Below are 14,971 nucleotides of genomic sequence, written 5' to 3'. Positions count from 1 at the left end.
GTGTGTGTGTGTGTGTGTGTGTGTGTGTGTGTGTGTAAGAAGGAGAGAGAGAGAGAGACCGACACTGTGGGTTGCTTCTTCTCTTCCCCCTTCTTTCATTCAACCACTGAATGAGCCCCTGCCTGCCTTCCCGTCTTAACCGCCGTTGCCTTGGAGACCATGTCAGACACATGCTAGTTCCCCATGATTATTTGACAACAAAAAAGGTTGGGTTAAATAAAGAGGAATGGGCTGTGCGTGCATTTGTGGGAGGGGTGGCCGAGGTTTTGATGGGAAGAAAGCGGGCGGAATGCAGAAAGAAATGTATTAAGGTCGAACAACGGCGCGGGGCGCAGAGATAAAGGTGGAGAGGAGAAGCACTTGAACTTGGGTCGCATTTACATCACAGCTGAGGGAGAGCAGAGCCAGAGAGCAGCCACTTCAAAATGGAGGTCGTGTCAATGTTTCGGCGTATTCCTCCACCTCACCTTTTCACACCTCTAATGTTTTTATTTTTTTTGCTATACATTCCACCCACTTCATAGAATACTCAAAATTCTCTTTATTTTCTCACATCCATCCTCCACATATACCTTTACTTGAACCATGCCTAGATGTGCCAGCTCCTTTTTTTTATGTGTGGCTCCCTCTAAAGTTGTTTGGTTGATCAGTGAGAAGGAGAAAAAGGAGTAGAGAAAAACATATGGAAGTAGGAGTCGATTTATTTTCATTCCTTTTGTTGTTTTATTTACTTATTTTAAACAACATACCACTGAGGTAATAAGTAAACTGAGGTASAAAGCAAGAGGTGCTGGCGTCKTCTTACAGCAAATCACAGAATGAAGKAATGTCTTTGAAAGGAAATCTATCAGACTTTTTAAAATCAAGTCTAATTTCATACAACCCAGCAGAAATCCRATCCTCTGGTCRGAATTACATCAATCAGTCAAACTTTATTTTTATATTGGCTCCCATTCAAAGTTGAAATTCTCCCAACAACAAAARAAGCATTTAAAAGTAATTGTCAGAAGAGATTCACAAGGCATTTCACTGTGTCAAATGTTACACTGACATGAGTAGAATAGCTGTGAAAGATGTTAAAAAAATTTATTAGAATATACTAGAAAATAAAAGTTAACTTATTTATTAAAATAAACAAAAATAAATTGAATATAACAAATTAAATTAAATTTTAACTAGTAAACGAGGCAGCCCAAATAGATTATAAAAAATAATTAAAAATAAGAAAATAAAGAAAAGAAACTAATTCAAAAGAATAAAAATATATTTTTTAAAAAAGCTGTAAAAGAAGGAATATTTTGACATTTCTGCATGTTTTGCAATATTGTCAAACTTTTTTCCRTCTGTTTACTGGAACTCCCCCCGAAAAATCTTAGTTTACTGGAAAATCTTAGTTTTGCATAAAAACTACTTGTCAAATTAACCTGAACATGTTAAAATGACTGACTGCAAGGTGCACATGCAGTGTACTGGTGGGTTGCACCGTTGTCTCATAGCAATAAGATCCCAGTGAGGTAGTTGTAAATAAAAAAGTTCTTTGGTGTTCTGTGAGCAAATAGAGAAATCCAAGTTTGCATCACTTGGCCTAAAAGTGTGCATCGTTCTTCAGAGCATCATGAAACCCGAGAGTTTGCCTCACGTTGCTAAACTCTGCTCAGGCTTAGTTGAGTCTGGTGATGCAACATAACATGCACAACAGAAAATGAGAAATAAACATATCACACACCTTTTCAAATGCACTTTCCATGCCTAAAAATGAAAGTGGGGAACAAGAAACTCTGCAGCCAACCCACTTTCATTATTGCTGTGCACCGTGTTCCTACCTCCCTGCCTGTCTTTTGTAATCAATTCGCAGAGAACCAACAAGATGGACAAAACATCTTTCTTCTATGTCTAAGACAAGCTCCTACCAGAGTAATCAATATGTGTGCGAGCGATGCTGGGTGTTAAGCCCTGGATCAGAGAGTGGACTAATCACTCATGATTCTCAGCTTAAAAGAAAGAAAGAAGGGRAAAAAACACACACAACTCGAGGGTTTGCATGTTCATACAGTGTAAGGGTGAATCTGAATGTGCTGGTAACATTAGTCACAGGAGAGATCCCATTGATGAATCTGCCAGAGGAATCCATACTGTGTTAGAAGATTATCTGTGCAGCAGTGAAATCATTAGATCCAATTAACTACAATATCCTTCCTTCCCTGTATTCCTAACTGAGACCATCTCCTCCAATCAATTCCCACAAATCTCCTTCTCTGCATCTTCGTCTCTCTATGCAAGCATCCTACTCAAGTGTCGGCCATCTCTCTGTGTCCTTCTCCTCCTCCCACTATGCTTTTATCCCTCACTTCACTCTATCATTGTATCCATTTATCTGTTTTACCCCCTCTCTGCCTTACAGTCCTGCTATCCTTCCATCTCTCCCGCTCCATGTGCTCAGACAGCTCTGTCATTAGATGGCAGGAACGGCAGTAAAGCAGTCACAATGATAGACTACCAGCTCCCTCCCCCTTCCTCTCCCCCTATTTCCCCCCCCTCGCCTTCTCTCTCTCGCTCTCTCCGTCTTTCTCATCCTGCCCTTGCTATAAAAGCTCTGACCCATACACAGTGTGGCATCTGTTCCACGTCAGTCCGCAGGTGGCACCGCCTCGGTCACAGCTGTAAAGGTCGACGGTGGCTCGTCACACCGGCTGCCCCGTTAACCCCCTCATAAACCCAGAGCTGTTAAACTCCGACCCTCCGAACCTGCAGCCCCCGAACAGTCTCTGGGCACAAGTCACCACCAGAAACTGTGTAGGAGGAGATCCRGAAACAAACACACACATTTGTATGAAAACAATAGATATGCAATTGATCTTGCTTTTTTTTTTTTTCGGGTTGATTCCCATTCATGTTTTTGCTGATTATATTTCTGACCGATTCTGATATTTGTTTATTTTTTTGCATTCTAAGGCCAAATAATGCACTGTTGGCTGTTTGATAAATGTAGCAGTTTTGAATCTAGCAAAAACAAAAGATTTGCAGGATTAATTAATAATGCATCAAAGCATTTGTCTCTGACCTTAATGGATGTTTTTAAAATTAACTCACAAAATGTGAGGACATACCCTCTGATTATCATTCAATGTCTGTGCATTTGATTGGTGCATCTCTGAAAAACTAACATAAAACTTTTTTAAACAACAAGTCGTATTTGAACAACCTCAATGAAAACGTTAGTAAAAGTTAACTAAAAATCCATATTTAAAGAACTGCTGTCTTGAGAAGAAGAACAGTCTCTATATTTGCTTTTGGATAAGAATCAGGGTGGGGGGGGGTGACACGCCCTGCCAACAGGTACAACAAAATCCCAGCACATTAAAGCATCATTAAGATCTCACATCTTTCTTTTTCTTTTACTGGATGGCTACGGGCAATCAAATATTAAACGTTATCCTCTCACTGTACAACTTTTTACTGGTATCTTTTCTGTCAAGACATTGAATCTGTCTGCACAGTGAAAAGGGGAGAATAAACAACTATTTTACAGTTATCATTTATTGTGGTAACAGGTGGGGAGTTGGGGGTTGAGGGGGGCAGTTTGAGCAGGAGGAGGGAAAGGGGGGTAAATACTGGTATCACAGCAGTGACTATGATTTATGGACCGCTGTCAGTCCTCCCTCTGCCTTTATGTTCCCTGTTGTAGTCTTGTCAATTTGGCACCAGGGAGACGCAATGCAGTTTGTGTAATGCATTGTGTTGCATGTGGGTTTGTTTGTTCTGCTCCTCTGCGGCTGTGAACAGAGTGCGCACACACACACACACACACACACACGCACACGCACACCCACGCACACACACACACACACACACACATTCAAATGTACAGACGGAAGCAGCACTGGGCTGGTAGAAGGTTTCTTTACAGCCGTCTCACTGTGGACATATCACATTTGGCGTGCTTGTCAAACACTTGGACGCTCACCTCTGCTCTCCTGGGTTGAGTCACTGTAAACTCCCGTGAACCCCCTTGAGTGAAATGTGAGAAACCGGAATGCATGCTCACCAGCATTTTGCCGTTTAATATGTGTGTCTGCGCTTGTTTGTGTGTGTTTTGTCACGTCTCTGTTGAAACATTATTCCAGCAGCAGAAATAACTGAGCCCTAATTGCCTTCATCTTCTTTCACTTCCACTAATCAAATTAGACTATAGAGAACTCTAATTAAGCCCTCCCTGCATGCAATGATGCTCACACTTACACACAGACTCAATGCAAATTATTACATATTAGCACGTGTACATGTGCTGTACAATTTGTGTTTTTATTTGTGACCGTATTGGAATAAAAATGGACGMTAATAGTGCCTACTGTGCATTGAATAGCAGACATGAAGTGAAGCCTGACGAGTGTCTTTTTTCTTTTTTTTTTTAAGGTGAGAGCATTTTATTGATTTTGACCCGCAGCACAGTCACTGCACAGAATCTCTGCAGGATGCTTGACACTGTGTTCCCCAATAACACCAGGTTCAACAAAACTCTAATGGGTGGATGTCAAAGTTGGAGGATGGTGGATGCATGTCAAGCAGACTATTACTCCAGACAGACTGGGGCCACAGTCCTCTCCACTCATTTGTCTGGCATAATAAATGAACATAACATATAGTGGCCATGCTGTATACGCTTTTATCTTCTGTAAAATGGGAGTTGTCTTTGCCCTATACTTTTACAACCTACATTAGACATATGGTGTTCATCTGATCTGCTTCTTGTGTGCACAGGTCACATCCTGTGGAAAATTCTACTTTTAGACATCAACTTARTCAGCCCTCAGCTTTTYAGATAACTTRGCCWATTGCATGTAAAAGCATTAACAAACAAGCAAATACRTTTTAACAGCAAACAATGCCAGTGAGTTATGGAATTGAATGGTGATTTTGTTTTATAATTACATTATTACATTAAACTTAAATCTACTGTGCACTTCRAAGAAATATGAATGAMAATATATTCTKCAAAAACAACTAGAGCCTTGTGAGTTTCRAATGCCCATTGAGAGAAAGATTTGTTTAAAAAGACAGATTAAAGGGTGGACTTAAATGCCAAGAAACTAATTAAATCAATTTTCTCTAATTTTACAAAAATRTTTGCACTTTTGAGACCTCTTGAYATTTTCCAATAATCTTTAAACCGAAAAAACRTTTCTTACTAATCCATGTATAATAAAACCATGACAAACTACTAGAATTTTTATCATTTAGCTAAAAAATTACATTTGTTGTTCATACTTGAATACATTGATATGCGAGTCGTAAAGCCTGACTGCAGTGCTGCAATCTCCCACAACAATTGCAGTTTTTGGGGTTGTCCTAAACCAGTTCCCTTAATTAAATGATTACATTTGCCCATTTTTCCTAATCTGAGCAGAAATTGTTCACTTGGTGCTCATAACGATAATCATTGTTATTTAATTCACCCATCAGTGGTCATAATGTTCTGCCTGATCATCGGATGTTCCAGCAGTTACTGGATAAGTGTCCTTTGCTCTGCTGCAGAGCTTCAGTAACATTTTATTCACTTCCTCCCTGGCAAAGCACCTGCTGTCCAGACCGGGGCCAGGCAGTTAAGTCGCCACGCCTGACCGTTTTAATAAGCCTGTCTCACTTTAATGTGAGCCCTCTCAAATCAGCACACACTCCAGAGCTGACAAATGTTGATGAAATTAGATCTCCCTTGCCCTTTTTCTTCTTTTTTTTTTTTACTGCTCAATAAATGAACCTTCGGTTGTGAAACAAGCACAGAAACRACATAAATGGGATATAATAACTAACTTCCTGTTGTAACTAGGGGTTTTGACAGGTGAGAGAAAGTAGAAGTGATATATTTTTCTTTTGTCTTTGTATATAATTCTTATTCTGATTATGATGATGACACTTGCCCTTTCAAARCCTGTCCACCTCTATTCCWTCTCCTTTTACAGACATTCACCTACGACCTCTCTATGCAGTTTATGTGTTCACACCTCCTTCACAGATAACTTTCCACCATCTTTGCTCCGCAATATGCAGCCTTTTGGCCATTTGACATATGATAATTATTCACGTGGGGTGCTTTGAAGTATCTAGAGTCTATAGGAGGAAGCAGAGTGGGGGCTGTGGTGTCCACAGATGAGTTGGCAAATGCCCATATCATCATGTGTCAGTGTTAAAATGGGGTTAAAACGAACAGCCAAAGACCTCGTTGTATTAGCGAAAGGTGTAATTTGGTACAGTCATGGGGTGTAATGAATGAATAACCTCCGTCTCCCACTTCATTTGCAGAGGATGCTGCTGTCTGAGTTGTGCTCTTGTTTGTGTGGATGATTGGTGCCGAGCTACCATCCTTTCGGCACACAGGAAGTGGAATTGAATCATGGGAGGCAGATTAAGAGAGCGGCAAGAGCTCATCACATCCTGTTAATGACAGGAGATGACTCAAGGCGAGGTCTCTCTCCTCTCTCTCTCTCTTCTTTACTCCCTCTCTCAATCTTCTCCTGCCTCGTCCACATCTTCCTTCACTCACTCTTCCTCTCGCTGTCTGTCGTTCTTAGATGGTGGCTTTGAATGGGGCAAGGACTGGATTTAATATCCTATCAGAATTARTGCTGCACAGGAAATTTGCGTTCGTGCTGAGTGCGAGGCCGAGAGGCTYGACGGCGGATGGTGGAAGATGGATGTGACCTGAATAAGACACTCTAGAACCGGTCAGATGATTTTCTCAGGAGGAGACGGATGGATAATGAGGCGAAGGCACAGGATTACAGCTCCATCATTTTCTGTTTATGAAAGCTTTAAAGCAACCGCAAAATAAATAGCACAGCATCAGGAACTGCATGCAAATCTCACTCACTGCATTTCAGCAGGCATGTATAAAATTGTTCTTATCCATTTTTTCCACAATTTTTAGGGCAYGCATCCTTTTTAAAAACAGGAGAAATATTTTTTWAAAAGTATAAAARAGAAGAAACAAAACAGCCAGATATTGATGATGTCATATCTGGGATGCAAAACTTGGGTATCAACGCATAGCACAATGTCACCCAAGACAGCAGCTCGAATAGTTCATTAGTTGGAGGTTTACATGGAGCCTTGTCAGGATTTTAGGAKAAATCTTGCCTCAGAAATCTAAAAACAGACACTCTCTGGAAGAGATAAAAGGAAAGTAAGTCAATAACGTAGCATGTAGCACATTTCACAGATGAAACCACTAAATASAGTAAAAGCAATATGTTGAAAACCTAGTCATTCTGCAAAGTGATCACATTTGCAAATTATTGCAACAAAACTTTGCATTAAAAAAAATAATTGAACAAATATACAAATGCACACAAAAATCCACCTACGTCTACATGGTCTTGCAAATTTCTGCTCCTGCTCTGACCAGAATTTCTATTTTGTTGTGCACAGGCTCRCATGAGCATAATCCTCCCAACTATTGTGCCGCTGAAATAGCCTGTAGTGGTTATGCAAGTCTTGCTCGTCTTCGTTTGTGATAGTCAATGCCCAAGTTGTTTGTTGGTGTCAGTGCATGAATACAAACACACTCTCCACCTTTCATTAATGCTGTGGGGTTAGCAGCTGGTGACAAAAATCGGCCTATGCCACTCGTTTGAAAGCAGATTTCCAAGTAAATCCCAGAGCACCACCAGTTGAGGGATTAYGTATTGATCTGACACTCACTTCTCCTGCACTCCAGCTCAGATGGATGTGGATCCTCAACCTGATTGTGGCCGCTCCAGTCTCTGAGTCTCATGTCAGTGAAGCTTGACAACTTGGGGGGATGCTCGAGAGAATGTTGAACATCAGATGAGGGTCAGAGAAATGCAGTGYAAGGTGAGAAAAGGGATAAACGAGGAAAGATGCCAACGAGAGAGAAAGAGACACACAAAAAGGCAAGGGATGAGTGTGTGTGCGTGTGCGTGTGTGTGTGTGTGTGTGTGCGCGCGCGTGCGGGGGTGTGCGTGTGTGTGTGTGTGTGTGTGTGCGTGCGTGCGTGCGTGTGCGTGCGTGTGTGTGCGTGTGTGCGTGTGTGTGTGTGGGAAGGGAGGACAAGTGGTGGGGTGCGTGAACAGATTTGGGGAGGGCCGGCCAGCTGAATCCTAGTGGGGAGTGGCAAGAATAAGCTGGCACTGCGGAGGCGGGCATATGGAGGGCAGGTTGGCACTTTGGCTGCCACCGGAGTGTGCACCTGCCGGCAGGGGGAGACACTGCCAGGACGAGTGGAGGGAGCAGCGAAGGAGGGATGGAGAGAGGGACAGCGTGTGTTTGTGGCAGCTAAGCTGAGTTTTGGGCTGCTCTAAATGGCCTCTGTAGAGTTTGGCTGTTAATGAGGGGCCTTAACTGTATCCGACAACTGCAAATACCCTACTGTGCATTCTCACTTTCTGTACAAACAGCCACACCTCTAAAACACACAGAGCTATAGATGCGTGTTTAGCTAGCTCTCAGTGAAAGATAAACATGGTTTCCTTTTATCCAATGTTAGTCAAAGTTTAGAAGCCAGGTTTAAGTGTCTCGGCTGGTTGAAGCTGTAATATATAGSCTTGATTATAAAGAYGGTACTTGGTACTTTGTTCTTTACACCACAATACACACTTTAATTTGACTCAACTATTTTGCTTCAAACAAGCCGCTAATTAAATCCGACGTTTTCTTTCACTGCTGGTTTTCTTGTTTCTTCCAACTAGTTAAATAGCAAAATGTGCAAAAACAATCCTTTATATGGCACAAAAAGGGTAAACTCTATCATTAAAACATAAAAGAGGACAATAATGATATAAAAGTTATGAAATGCTTGTGTGTTCTTGCAAACGTAAGCTTTTGCCAAGCTGCGTGCTTGTCTCTTTTGGCACCTCAATGCTGAAACAGATGCAGGAGCCACAAGGCAATGGCCTTGTTAAGCCTCTGTCAAAGAGGGTTTCTAACAGCCTACTGGACCCCATCTGTATCCTAATACACGGATAAACACACACGTAAAAATTAGTTCATGTGTTTTTTCTCCTCAGCATGTTTTTACATGCATTTCAAAAAGCTGGGTTGGAATAAAAACGCTTCTTTTGAGTTAAGTTTTCTTTTATTTTTGTTCACATACAGTGGGAAAAGTGGAGGATTTCATATCAGTGCTAGTAAAGAGAATTAAGGGTTTGGCATGATTCCCATGCTAGCTTGCACAAAGCCATTGGGACTTTGCCAACTTGCAAATGCTTGTATTTATTCGTGGTCAGCTGTGTCAGACCACATACTGTCATAGGGCAACACTACAGTCTAACATCGGGGTGGGCAACTCATTTTTTTGCAAAAAGTCCTGTCAGTCACTATGGTCATTTTTTATTTTGAATACATTGGTGGACCTCAATTTATTCAAAATATGCTTGGTAGCAGACTCAAAAAAATCACCAGTGGCTGCTGTAACCATAGTTGTTGCAGATTAATAATAATAACTGAAAGTTTTTGTATTTTATTTTGGTGAGTGATATTAATTGAGACTATTGTTTCTGAGAACRACAGTGAATAAAGACTTTTTCAAGAGGATAGCTGTGCAACAACAGGAGACTGGATTAAAAACATTGTTGCTTTTAGTGCTCTCTGTGACCTTTAAAACCATGAGTGTTGTCATCTGTGCCAGGAGAGAGACTTCATCCAACAGACCGAATATCTTATTGATGTGCAAAAATGTTTATTCATAAAACCTCATAATAATAACCGACAAATATTGCAATAGAACCAGCCCTTTGCAAACACTAATATTGTGATTATAGATTGAGCAGTCCTTCCTGCATTATGCATCAGAGTCTCTTTTCAGCATGAGATGACACTGGCAAACACGTAAGGATATTAATACAGCTACCCAAGCAGGGGAATGGCATCAGTCAGATTCAGCATTATATTTTTGGGGGATTTGCATATGAAATTAACAATTTATACATCTTTGTTTATGGATTCTCTTTTGATCATCGCTGGCGACAAGCTAAAGGACCAGAGTCTACAAACTGTCCAGGTCTAACAGGTGGCCTTAATAACACCTAATGTTTTATTTTCACTGCTGTCCTACTTTTCTAGCACTTTTTTAACTGTAATCTACTCATCTCATTGTATGCAGTCTGCTACCAACTATGAAGAGACCCAGGAATGTGAATTACATTTATGTTTAATTCAGAAATACACTGTGCTGTTCCACTAACTTGTATAAAAACACAACTGAAATGGATCCTATTAAAACAAATATGGCCTGAGCAGGTGACACACTTCAGTATGGCAGTACTCAAACCAATGACTGACTTTGTAATATCAACGTTCTGTTGCATACACTGGGTTATTATTTTGGCTTTAGTCTATGAATGCATCATGTCTCCTGTTTAGATCTGACRCCCATATGCGTCCCAATGGAAGGAAAACAAACAAACATTTTAACCGATATTTTGGGATTATTTGAAAGTRCGACTCAGAACAGCTCTCTTTTATTACTCTCTGGCAAGAATCCAGAGGAAAATACACCATGTATGATGACTAAATAAATCCTGTGTACTATTCTCTTATCATCTGTAATAAAATCTATAACTGAATAATTATTATAGTTGTTAAACAACAGGTTTGATCATTTCTTTGTTTTGTTTTTTTTTGCTTGGCAAACAAGCTTGAATTTATTAAACTTGCATGAGATTTTCTTTTTCTTTTTTTTTCTTTTTTTTTGCAAAATTTTGATTTTCAAATTAAACTGGCCATCAGTGTAATTTTTTTTTTTTTTTTGTTTTTTTTTCTTTTTTTTTGCAAAATTTTGATTTTCAAATTAAACTGGCCATCAGTGTAATTTGTGTGCTTCAGATGAGCGTTGCTCCTCTTATATGCGTTATTGTGGATGAAAGTGCTTGTGATGTTCTTCTCTGATCAGTCACCCTTGTTCATCGGAAATCCACAGAGGAGGATGTAATGGGGGCAGCAACACTATGGCCTTGAGGTGTTATCTCTGCCCCTCGTTGTGTTGGAGTGAGTGTAGATGGGATCTAGAGCRCGGTGAAGAGAAAAGGGCCGTGGGGCTCGACTGCAGTGCAATCCGCTTCTCTTTATTTTATTTTTTCCCCTTGGTGGAGCAGGATGGCAAGCAGATGGTCTTTTTACCATCAAAACAAAAATGAGCGCGGAGAAATTTGCTCGTATTAATTCCTTGTCCCCCAGGTGAGATGTTGAGGGTACGCCGACCGGTTTGCATACATATCGCCAACACACACACACACACATGCAGAGACCGTCCCTGCTGGTTTTAAACACACCATCTGCATGGGAAAAGTGTGTCGGAGGAGTGTGAAGTGTGTGCTTGGCTTGAAGAACGTGTTTCCAGTGTTCGTAGCCATAGCTTATGTTGCTTTGGAATGCAAAGTGTTACAAAACACTTCATGTATCCGTCGTCAGTAACCCAGTTGTCCAATGATGGTGGGTGTTTTGAGGGCACACTGACTGAGCTGAAAAGTGGGCTGAATTGGCGATCGGAGGCAAAAGGGGGATGCAAGAGTCTGTTCTAGCCGAGAGGAGGAGACGGCATGTTCATCCTTTAGATGGAAACTAAATCCCTCCATTCTCTCGTCTTCCTCCCTCCCTCTTTTTCCCTGCTTGCTTAGCACCGAGACGAGAGCTTCTGCTTTGTAACGTCTGCTTCTTCGTGTTTTCTGTGTTTCGAGGATCTGGACTAGCCCGTAGCTTATCCCTTTGAGTATGTGTGTTCTGCAGGGGATAGAAGCGCCTTAGCCTCCCTTATCGTCTTACTGTACCGTTCTCACTTTGCTGCCTGAGCCCCTAGGGAGAAGGAAAGTAACGCAGGGAGGGGCAGTGAAAGGACATACCTACACCAAACGTACAGCGTCCTAATCTTTACACGTGCTTTCAGCTTTTTAGGAGGCACCAAGGCTAATTTTGCTTGTAAAAGCAAATTCATAGTAGCCCCTGTGCTAGCACTGGTAGCTCTTTGCATAGCACAATATAAGACCGGCATTATTATGTTCTGCTGTACAGTTGTGTTTTTATCAGCTAAATTAATTCAATGTCTCAAAGACTAAAAGGAAGAAAGCAAGCTGGCAGATGAAAAAGATGCTTCCAATAGCTGGAGGAAAGATGCTTTACACAGCAAATGGACTTTCAATATTTAATTAAATGAAATGAAAGGGGGATAAATAGAAAAGAAAGTAAAAAGTACAGTTAACGGATTAGGCTAAAATTAAAGAAACTTCTGCCTTTTTCTTAGACTCCCTTTGGCCCTGAGCAACTTTAAGGGAAGGTTCTGAAGTGACCTCTTAAACAATACACCATCTACAAATGTATTTACTGGATTATCCCTGAAACTGTTTGTTATACTAAGGAATTCAGATGCTCCCATATTGTGCCTCTATAGCCATGTCACAAATAAGATATGGTGGAAAACTGGCCACTTCTTGCACTGCAGCATCATGTAGATAAACTCTAAACTCTCTGTGTTACAATTCTCTGTATGCATAGCACATACACTAAGTGTCCCTGTAGTGTTAACATCACTGTACTGCCCACACAGAGCATTGTTAATGAAATGAAAATACGCTTAGCAAATACAAAGTAAAGAAAAAAATACGGTGACAGAGTTGCTGCTGATGGTCTTATGGCTGGAAGTCTCAGAAATATCTGGAACAATCTAAGGTATGAGTTACTTCTGTAAGTGTTTTTTTTTCTTTAGTTTTCCTCTGCTGTTAAGACAAAAGTAAGATTGAGGATCTGATTTGTAGTGAAGTAGATCTAAGTGTTCACCGGGTTTCACTGTAGCTGTTTTTAATTATTTTTACCCTTCTTTTCTCTTTAACGTTTCTTACATTTTTCCCATTTGTGTTTTCTGAATTAAAATAGCTTTGTTTAGCTCTTACAACTTTAGATCCCCCCTTTTCAAATCAGTCTGCACTAGTTAAAGACACTATGCAGTTTTACATTTTTCACTAACAAATGTTTTCATTGTGAGTTTCATTTTAATCAACTTAAACTGCGGGATTTAAAAAAAAAATGCTTAGAACTAAAACAGGTCAAACTCTTATGCTGCTTTCTCCATGTTTAGGATGATGACATCACAAGAGCAGAGGAATAACATTGATGAGCTTGCTCTGGTGAATGTTATGATAGAAGAGAAATGTTTGAGATATTTTTACAGATTCTAAAGCATTTGAGGATTTTATTTTTTTGTTTTAAGTGTCCAGCCTATCAGTTTTTGAAACGGTTCGACTCTAAATATATCTAAATATTGTAGGGACCCTTGAATGTAAACTTATTGACCAGACCGTATGGATTGTTTTTAGCAACTTTGCTCAAGATAATATCCAAGTATGGATCTTGGATATTGAAGTCTGGCAATTTCTGTCCACTTCAAAGTATTTTAGCATTGTGTCTAAATCCATACATTGTTGTCCCGTTGTCTCAAACCTCTACAGCCAAACAGAATTCAAGTGAACAACTTTAAAGGAGAAATTTTATTAAAAATGTCCAAAGAACAAAAAGCAAGCAACATATAATCTAAAGAACTTTGATCAGAGGCATTTTGACTCTTATGTCATCAGAACCTTTTGTGCACAGAAACATGTTTTTAGAGGGTAGATTTCACATTAATTCTTAAGAGCAAACTTCCAAATTTCCAGAAAAACTCACAGTGACATTTGAAAAACTGTATTGAAGGTGAATCGGGTTGATTTTACGGAAAAGTCTTGCTAGTAGCTTTAATTATCAACAATTCTTTTCTGAACTTGCAGAGAGAGTGACGTACATGAATACATGTACAAACAGGCCCAATATACCAGTAAAGTTTAACTATTTGGTGCCATAATACCTTCAGTTTTGTCCACGAATTGTTTCTTCTGTTCATGAAACATCATCTTTTTAATTTCAAAATGTGTTCTGTGTGTTACTGATCTCTAACACATTGTTACAACATTTCTCATAAGTGCTCATCTGATGTAACATCTGCATGGCACATTTGATCATTTTCATTCCGTTAAATCATTAAGTAACCACTAATGGTTTTAAATGTTTTTACCTGGAAAGGAGTCACTCCCATCAGTAGAGAAAGAAATACAAAAGAAAACGTCTTGTTGGTTATAGGTATTCCCCTCAATAAATGGTTAACTGGATCCATGTTTGAGCATCGTGCCTCCCACAGCTTAACAAAGTTAAACGACCTCTCATTGTAAATGTAATCATACTAGATCTACACAAACTGCATATGCTCACTGATTTTTCTTTTTTTGTTTGTTTGTTTGTTCTCTGTCTCCATCAGACTAAATAGTTTTTCAACAACTTACCTCTGGTACATGCATTTATCTCTGCCATGCGGAGTTTACTTCTGCAAACCTGCAATCTAATCATTCTGTAATTTCCACAATTACACCCTGCATTGGCATTTTCATTACGCTAAGGAATGCAGTGCTTTTGCTTGTCCTTACACATTGTTTTCATATTCATCATCGTCATGTAGTTTGGACTGGTAACCACATCAAATGCTCCAGAAGAGATGCACTTCAACTGACCTCGCTGACACACCCAGTTCCTCGAAGTTTTGTTTAAGGTCAACTCCTGGTCATCATATATCTTCTGTCTGCCAATACGTCTTGCAAATTCAGAGTCGGTCTTCATTTGTGTTCTGAAGACACCCAGCTTCTGCATGTCCTCTTAAGAAATACAGGAATAGATGAGAAACGGAGTGACTGACATGTATTAGTCTGGAGAGGGTGCCAAACTCCTATTTGTAAAGCTTTGAGATGAACCACAGTCAACAAAATGAAGAAAAAAAACGAGACACAGGTTGAACCTTTGACAGTTATTTCAAGAGTTCATCAACAACTCATTTACAAAGTCTTAGAACTGCAGGATTAACTTGCATCAATCACCAGAATGTCATCTATGATCTATGCTAGCTATATATATATATATATACATATATATATATATATATATATATATA

At 39.9% G+C, this 14,971-nt stretch overlaps 1 protein-coding gene and 1 long non-coding RNA gene across 4 annotated transcripts in view; both read left to right on the top strand.

Moving 5' to 3' along the window:
- gse1b (Gse1 coiled-coil protein b) overlaps positions 1 to 14,971 on the top strand; it is a 128,823-nt gene that overhangs the window by 59,393 nt on the left and 54,459 nt on the right. The gene's annotated exons all lie outside the window — the stretch shown is intronic.
- Positions 5,810 to 6,849, top strand: LOC103462882 (uncharacterized). Its single transcript, XR_533405.2, has 2 exons — positions 5,810 to 6,460; positions 6,567 to 6,849. It is a non-coding gene; the product is annotated as an uncharacterized LOC103462882 (long non-coding RNA).

The sequence above is a fragment of the Poecilia reticulata genome, linkage group LG3 (genome assembly GCF_000633615.1).
Source record: "Poecilia reticulata strain Guanapo linkage group LG3, Guppy_female_1.0+MT, whole genome shotgun sequence".
In the NCBI taxonomy this organism is placed as follows: domain Eukaryota; kingdom Metazoa; phylum Chordata; class Actinopteri; order Cyprinodontiformes; family Poeciliidae; genus Poecilia; species Poecilia reticulata.
Note: the sequence above shows the minus strand (reverse complement) of the source record. Positions and strands in the feature narration are given on the sequence as shown.